This window comes from Papaver somniferum, chromosome 7, assembly GCF_003573695.1.
Source record: "Papaver somniferum cultivar HN1 chromosome 7, ASM357369v1, whole genome shotgun sequence".
Taxonomy (NCBI): domain Eukaryota; kingdom Viridiplantae; phylum Streptophyta; class Magnoliopsida; order Ranunculales; family Papaveraceae; genus Papaver; species Papaver somniferum.
In genome coordinates this window covers 38,231,330-38,239,347 of record NC_039364.1, presented here as the reverse complement: position 1 = coordinate 38,239,347, position 8,018 = coordinate 38,231,330, and the positions used below count along the sequence as shown (strand labels likewise).

Below are 8,018 nucleotides of genomic sequence, written 5' to 3'. Positions count from 1 at the left end.
AGGCTAGTGTCTCTAGCGGCTTAATATAGTGTGGTGTTCAATCTGGACTAGGTCCCGGGGTTTTTCTACATTTTCGGTTTCCTCGTTAACAAAATTTCTGGTGTCTGTGTTATTTCTATTCCGCATTATATTTTGTTATATAATTGAAATATCACAGGTTGTGCGTTTGTATCGATCAATTGTGAAATCCAACCTTTGGTTGTTGATTGGAAATTGATTGATCCTTGGATATTGGTCTTTGGTGCCATCCAAGTTTATTATCCTTGTATTTGATAAAGACTCGCAGATTTCTATTTGCTTGAGTATAAATCAAATCAAGAGATAGAGATATTAACTCCTTGATATACTTTTTATTAAGATTGAGTCTGACTGTCTAGTTGATTCTCTTAAAAGTATATTAGAGTTCGTCCATACAGATTGCTAATCGAAATATTGGGTGTGGTTGTTAGACCCCCGCTTTTTTAATTGGTATCAGAGCAGGCAAACACCCTAAACCTAGAAGTTTGTGTTTGTCCGATCCTCAAAATTCTATCCCTATGGAAATCTTGTTGGGAGGCTTGCTCATGGCATCTGTAACGCACACCAGAGTTCCTTAAAGACTATTCAGAGATTATTATTCTTTAGACCTAAGGTCTCACATGATAATCTTATTACATCTAGAATATCGGAAAATCTAGATGTGAAAAAACAGTCTAAAGGAAAAATTAAAAAGTTCTCTAAAGAGAATAATCAAAGAAAACATGATCAACGCTCAAAGGTATGGACCCTCGCAAGAATTACTCTTAATCTATTTAAGGAATGCTATCATAAAGGATCAATTGACAAGGATCTATTTAGAGCGTTTGAAAAATTTTTAAAATTCTTAGAAAAGCTTAATTCCATAGAAGAATTGAATCGTTCTGATAAAAATTTTGTACCGGTCAAATCATATTCTAATAATGTAAAAATTGTTTCAATCGCCAACTCACGTGAAGTTGATAAAAAGATTTCATGTAAGGTTGGCAAAGGAACCATTTATCAGAAAAAGTCATTTCTATGTCATAAGGAAAAGAGCCCAACGGATACTGAGTTTTATCATTATGATGTTACTCCTAATTCTGGCCACAAATGTCAACCAAAGAACTTGCATGAGAAATTATCTGCATTCTACACCACCTGAATTCAGGAATGGCGTCACCTCATTTGTATATTACTTGAAATGGGGAAAGTAACTGGTTGACTTTGTTTATGAATTTTTTTTCCCAATTTCTTTGTGACTGTAGTTGCATTTTTTCTGATGCCTACACCCATGATGATCTTAACCATCAAAACATACATTAACACACATAAAAGAAGATAAAGTGCAGAAATGTAAAGAAAGACATATCTTTTTACGTGGTTCGGTCAATTGCGACCTACATCCACGGATTTCACTATGTTGTGAGGTGTTTACAAGATCTCCATTGGAGAGGCTCTCATGGAGCTCTAAGGAGGAAGAAGAAGACCTGTGGAGGCCATCAGAGAGAGGGGGCTAGCCTTAGCTAACAGACCATCCCTTCTAACCTATTCCTCTTTTTATTTTATAGGGTAGGTGGTTACATCAATTATAAATACGCCCTTAGGGTTGACTAGATAGGATAAGACTAAGTGGTTGGGTATACATTGTGTATATGGTTGCATTTTAGTAGGATACTCGGCTCTTAATCTTGTGCCACGTAGCGAGCTCATCGTTTGCCCTCACATTTTTCTCCTTTGGTTGAGGGTTGTTGGAACAATAATCCTTAAGCAAATCATCATCGGTATGGCTTTGAGGACGAGAAGAGTGGCTGAACGAGATTTTTGAACATGCTTGGTTCTGATCTGGCTTGTAGTTAGACTTTACTTCTGTAGAGTGTTTGGTTGGGGTCGTCCGAGTTGGTTGTTGAGATGCTTGTGCTACACGATGTAGATGTGCGAGTTGCGACTCCGAGTAACAGTGTAAGGTCGCTCTCAATTCTTGGTCTTTGATTCTTTGCTGGAGTTGGTTCATGACTTCAGTTGGTGGTGTGTAATACCGAGCTTCGTGGACGTTTGTTGTTGCTGAAGGAACTTCGCAGAAGAATATAACCAGCTTTTAAAGTATTAATACTTGCCCCTGTTCTTGTGTAAAGTTCTGAGGAAGTACTTGTGTTCGTGATTGTTGTGGTTGTTCCTTGGAGGTTCGTGCTCCAGCTCCGTTTGTCTTGGTTAGCATCGGTTCTTGACGACTTGTCGTGTAGTGCTTCTCGGGACCATCATGGATACCTGTTGCTCAAGAGAGAGTAGTAATTGCTATATTGCAGCAGTATAAGTTTAAGATTACTTTTCTTCATAAGCATAAACATTATAATAATTAAGTGCTGCAGTTGTAAGAGATAAGAACAGTTCAAAGTCTTGCATTTGCATAGACAAATAAGATATTTGATATCATTAAGCACGCTTACGGTATGAATAATTTGTATTCAGGCATATGCGACCTATTTAAGCTATATAAAAAGTTATTAAGCATTCTATGAGAAGAATTTTAGTGGGATGCACAGTAAGATAGCTCCTTAATAAAGGTGATACTTAGCTTTCTTCAAAATTTGGCTGATTGCCTTTGCATCTGTAGCTTTCTCCCTGCTCCGAGCGATGAGGATTCATCTGTATGGGTACAATTCAACATATATGCTATGAGTGTGAAAAGCGTTGTGTATAATTCATCGTTGTAGGGTCTGCCAAATGACTTTGAGATTGCAGTCCGAGGTCATGCTCCGAGGGCTTACTAAATGCCTCAAATCGTGCTGCAATAAGATTTATCAGATGCCTTCGGGTGGTCCGAGGTCTTGTTTTGGTTCCGAGATATATCGGATGCTCATATCTGTGGGGACTCAAAATGTCTTCGGATGGTAGTCCGAAGCCTTGCCCCGAGGACTTACTGTTTGCCTCAAATTGTGTGTACGTAAGATTTTTTGGAATGCCTTCTGAGTGGAGTCAGAGGTCTTACTTCGTGCTCCAATTGGAGGCTTATGTCTGTGGGGACTCGAAATGCCTTCGGATCGTAATCCGAAGTCCTGCCCCGAGGACTTACAGATTGCCTCAATATGAAATTATCGAGGGTATATACTGCCCCCTTTGGTTTTTGGAAGCTTAAGAGGTTATAGATTTTGAAATCCAAAGTCAAGGTTTGCCCCTAACTCCATTTTATGAATATACCAGTTATGATGCTATTTCCTGTAGCTTGCACCATAGTGGTATCCCTTCCTTCCTTGGAAAAGTTATGGGTTATAAGTCCGAGAAGTGATCAACTTCCCATTTGGCCGTATAGCCTCTTAAAATACAAGTCAATAGGATTTCAAGGATCCTTCTGATGCCGAGTATATGCCTCTATTGTACATATATTCGTAAATTATGTATAGTGCTTCTCTTTGGGAAGGCTTCTGCTCCATAGTCGACTCGTGGCGCTAACTAGAGTGAGGGAGATACCTCTGATAGTTGATTCGCACTTCAGCCTAAAGTGAGTCAACTATAGGGTACCTCCTGAAGTACATGACATCATATGACTCGTGGTCGAGATGGCATTACCCGAGGTCAATGTGTCCGTCTCGGGTAGCTTGAGCATTGCCCGCATCATCCTGTTTGAGGATGGAGTGGTGTGGCTAGCACCTTACCATTCGTGATGGTCTTGAGGAGATGTTTCCTCGCATAGGGGTCATTCCCCTGTTACCATTCGTGATGGTCCTTAGGAGATGTTTCCTCTCATAGGACTAGTATCCTGATTACCATTCGTGATGGAAAAATACTAAGTGAGTGAACCTGCAAACAACATATATAATTCATGCATTCAGCAGATCCAAATAATGAACAAAACAATCACATGGAAATAAATCATATGGCATTGAGAATAGGTTTTCTCGTATGGGGCTCATGGCCCGATTACCCTCGTGATGGTTTTGAGAAGATATTTTCTCGCACGAGGGTTTGGTTTACCCAGATACCATTTGTAATGGTCTCAAGAAGATGTTTTCTCGGATGGGGATCGTTCCCCAATTACCATCTCGAGAAGAAGTTTTCTCGGATGGGGATCATGCCCCAATTACCATTGGTGATGGAAAAATTTCATATTAAGAACACTAAGTTACCCTGCAGGAAAACACAGATATGACAAGAGGAAGATATTTATGTCACATTCATTCAACATTCATCAAATGTCTCTGCAAGCAAACACATACATATAGAACAAGAGGAGGATGTATGTATGATACACCATTTAACCCTGCAGGAAAACACATATATATAACTAGCAGATGTACCATACATACATCAAGTGTACCTGCAAGAAGACAGAAACACAATAATAGCTTTATTGCGGATTACGACTAATCCGACTCTAACCTTAGTGCATGATAAGCATGCCTTTATGCAGATTTCAACTAATCTGACTCTAACTTTATCTAGCACAATGCTAGTTCCTAATGCATGATAAGCATGCCTTTATGCGGATTACGTCTAATCCGACTTTTTCTTTATGCGGATAATTAATCCGACTTAGCTGAATTCTCCAACCATAATGGAGATTTGCTGCAAAACATGAAATGTTAATACATCATAATGTTAAAAGCATTTAATAATTTTAAAGCATTTACTTTAAGTAAACAATTTCTGTTCAGTTTCATGCGATAAGGTGTCGCATTATCATTTAATGTGATGCTCGTTGTGGAGCAGGCGCGCTAGATTGCGGCACTTAATTCTGGATGTACCAGTGCGATACGTATATCGGCCTGAGTCTTTGCGACTAGCTATTTTCTTAGATTGCTCTTAAGCAAAATTGTGCCTTGGTTAGGCATTTATATATTCAATATATGAGTTAGAAACTGCCTTGTTTGTCCTTAGACTGGCAAGAATGGTAGGAGAGCGTATTGTCCTTTAGCTTTGTAGCCTTTGTCATGAGGTTGTGTTTTGCCTCTCAAATTCCTTAGCCTGATGTTAAGCTAGATAGTTTCTTATTGGATACTGTCCCTAGTTTCTTTGTATTGGAGACTTATTCCAACCCCTGTGTATTTCCATCAAAGGTTAATCGAAGAAGTTAAAGACAATATATCATGTTATAGTAGATTCTATTATATCTTGTGAGCTTGATAGATTGCATTTGTCTACTTTAGAGATCTGCAACATAATAAATTTCAAAGATAAAGAGATAAGAATTTCTCCTGTTTGGCTTTGTAGCTCTAGCAGTGAGCTTGGTGAGTACGGATGCATCGTCGTGGATGACCCGAGATGAATGTTTTCGACAGCATAAGATTATTGGTCTTGAAATGACCATCTGAAACAGACGCTATAAAAGAGTCCTGCCATATAGTATGTTATCATGTACCTGTTGGTCATGAAATGTATCAAATTTCTCTTGATTCAAAGCATTTAGGCATATAAAACATCTAGTTACTTAAAAGAAATCAAGAGATATAAGGTAAGAGAGGAATGCTATCCGATTTGGTGCTCGGAGAGGGACTGTTGAGTCTGAGTTCGTGCTTCATTCACTTGGGTAGTCCGATCTCATGCTCTGGTTGAACATCATGTGAGTCCGAGTAGATCGTGCTCGCATCCGATAACCTCGTGCGATCAGAGTCCGTGCTTCTTGACCGATGACTTGGTAAGTCTGAAATATATTGAGCTATGGTTGTTCGTCCGAGACTGAATCCATACCATAGCTCCTCTGTAGAGCATTTCATCATGCACCTGTTGGTCATGAAATGTATTAAATTTCTCTATATTCAAAATATCAATCATTTGTTGAATATGAAGCGTTTAGCTAAAACTAATCTAGCATCTCATGTATGCAATTAGAAAAGTAATTCAGAAATAGATGTGGGATAGAGTGTTACCCGAGTTTTGGTCGGGTGACAAGTCTGAGCTGATGCTCCTAGTCCGAACCCAATGTACGATCCGAGTTCGTGCTTCAAGACCGATCAACTGGTGAGTCCGAGATCATGCTCTGACTGACTCCCATCGTGCTGGTTGTTCTGTTAATTGCTTGTCCGAGATTGGTGCTCGGAGATGAACTGATGAGTCCGAGCTCTAATAGGCTCCACGAGTTGGTCTCGAGTTGAGAACGAGTTGGTGATTCCGATGTGATTTCGAACGCCATCGTTTTTCTGCAGCAACAAGACAACTAGATTAGTAATCACATTATCTGTTGATTTCGTTTAACAATTGTTATGCAAGACAGCACGAAGAGAGAGTGAGGAAAAAGTCCAAAAATCAGGCTAAGATAGTGAGACATCCGAGTTCATGCTCTGGTTGTCTTGTTGATTTCTCGTCCGAGATTGGTGAGTACTAGATCTTGCTCTGACCGGCTCCCCTCGTGCTGGTTGTTTCTTCACGACCAGATAGGAGGTATCTTTCCGATCTGAGGTTGCGGCTCTGAGTTGAGCAGTACTGCCAATACGAGTATGGTTCGTCCGATTGGATTCTCTTATTGTTTTCCGTCCGAGATTGATTCTCTTGACTGAAATGTACGAGATGACTGGTCTTCGTTCCGACATCTGTCTGCTGCTTTGTTATCCGAGATGAATGCTCTAGATTGAGCTGTGCAGACTGGTTGCTCCGAGTTGAGCTGTACGAGGTAACTCCTCGAATTGGTCACGCTGCTGGTGAAGAGATTTTATCCCGATTATCATCTTGCTGTAGTAACAAGTCAATTCAGTGAGTAATCATAATATGAAATAAAATCGTTTAGGAATTGCTGTGAAAAATAGAACGAGAAGAGATTGAAGACAAATGGCCCTAAATCAGGCAAAGCTGTTGATGGCAGCCGATTTCATATTCCTGTTGATTGTTTTATCTGATATTGGTTCTCGTCCGAGTTTGATGATTTGTTTGAGATGTACGAGATAGTCTGTCCGATTGGATCAGAGGTATCAACACGAGTTGGTCTCGAGATGGTGGCGATGTTGATGATGACCTATGTTTCTGAGCTGTTGTTGCTGCTCCGATCTTACTCGTGCAGCTTCTTCCAGCTTCGTGGTACAGCTGCAATCAGCAAATCGTTTGGGTTATTAAATCGTATAAAGAACGAGATATATCATCAATAGCTCATTGTATTTCATTCACAAGGGAAAACTAAATCAGGTTAGAAATCCCTATTTTTGTAATCTTTAGAGAAAATCCCTTAATGGGTTTGTAGAACAAGGTTTGTTTACTGTGGATCTACAATCGAAACTTGTTTTCAATGAAGACTTTGAAAGAAATTTTCAGATTTTCATGAAATCATATTGAAATTTCTCAGAGATATTTTTCTCAAAACTTATAGATCTGAAAGAAAAAGAATAATAGAAGAGAGATAGGAAAAGAATTTTCGTTTCCCAATCGATTGTTGACGATGAATCTGCTGATTGCAGTGCTTGAAGAAGTTTTCTTCATCTTCTCCGTTACAACCTCTGGTTTTCACGCCTCTTTCTCTTTCTCTTTATTTTGCTTAAGCTTTGTTTGCATCGGACAGACACCTTGTTGTCTGAAACTTCTCGATCTTTGACAAAAATGCCCTTAAAGCACTTATTTCAACTAGATCTCTTACAGAACTTGCTGGTAGTGAAGTATTGATCTTCTAAGAGCATCCACAGTGGACGAGTATAACCAAAAATTTGGGATGAGATCGTAACGCAGTGGGACGGAGTAAAGATTAAATCCCAGCCAAAGATCAAATCCCAGATCATATTTGGTCGCGACCAAATACCAAATCCTAATATAGTCGGGCGTAAATTTAAAGTACGCTTGTTGCTGGGCGGACACCCAACCATCCGCCCGTTCACTTACTCATCAGGCGGGCACCAAACCATCCGCCCCATTCAAAATGAAATTCATCAGGCGGACACCCAATCATCCGTCCGTTCACATTTCGTCAGGCGGACACCAAACCATCCGCCCCATTCAAAATGAAATTCATCAGGCGGACACCCAACCATCCTCCCGTTCACTTACTCATCAGGCGGACACCAAACCATCCGTCCCATTCAAATTTCGGGCGTAAACCAATTTTACGCCCC

The 8,018-nt window shown here is 39.9% G+C and overlaps 1 long non-coding RNA gene across 1 annotated transcript; it reads right to left on the bottom strand.

Moving 5' to 3' along the window:
- Positions 1-5,062: 5,062 nt before the first annotated feature.
- On the bottom strand, positions 5,063-7,531 carry LOC113297018. Its single transcript, XR_003333250.1, has 2 exons — positions 5,859-7,531; positions 5,063-5,712 (listed from the first exon to the last, which is right to left on the bottom strand). It is a non-coding gene; the product is annotated as an uncharacterized LOC113297018 (long non-coding RNA).
- Positions 7,532-8,018: the final 487 nt, after the last annotated feature.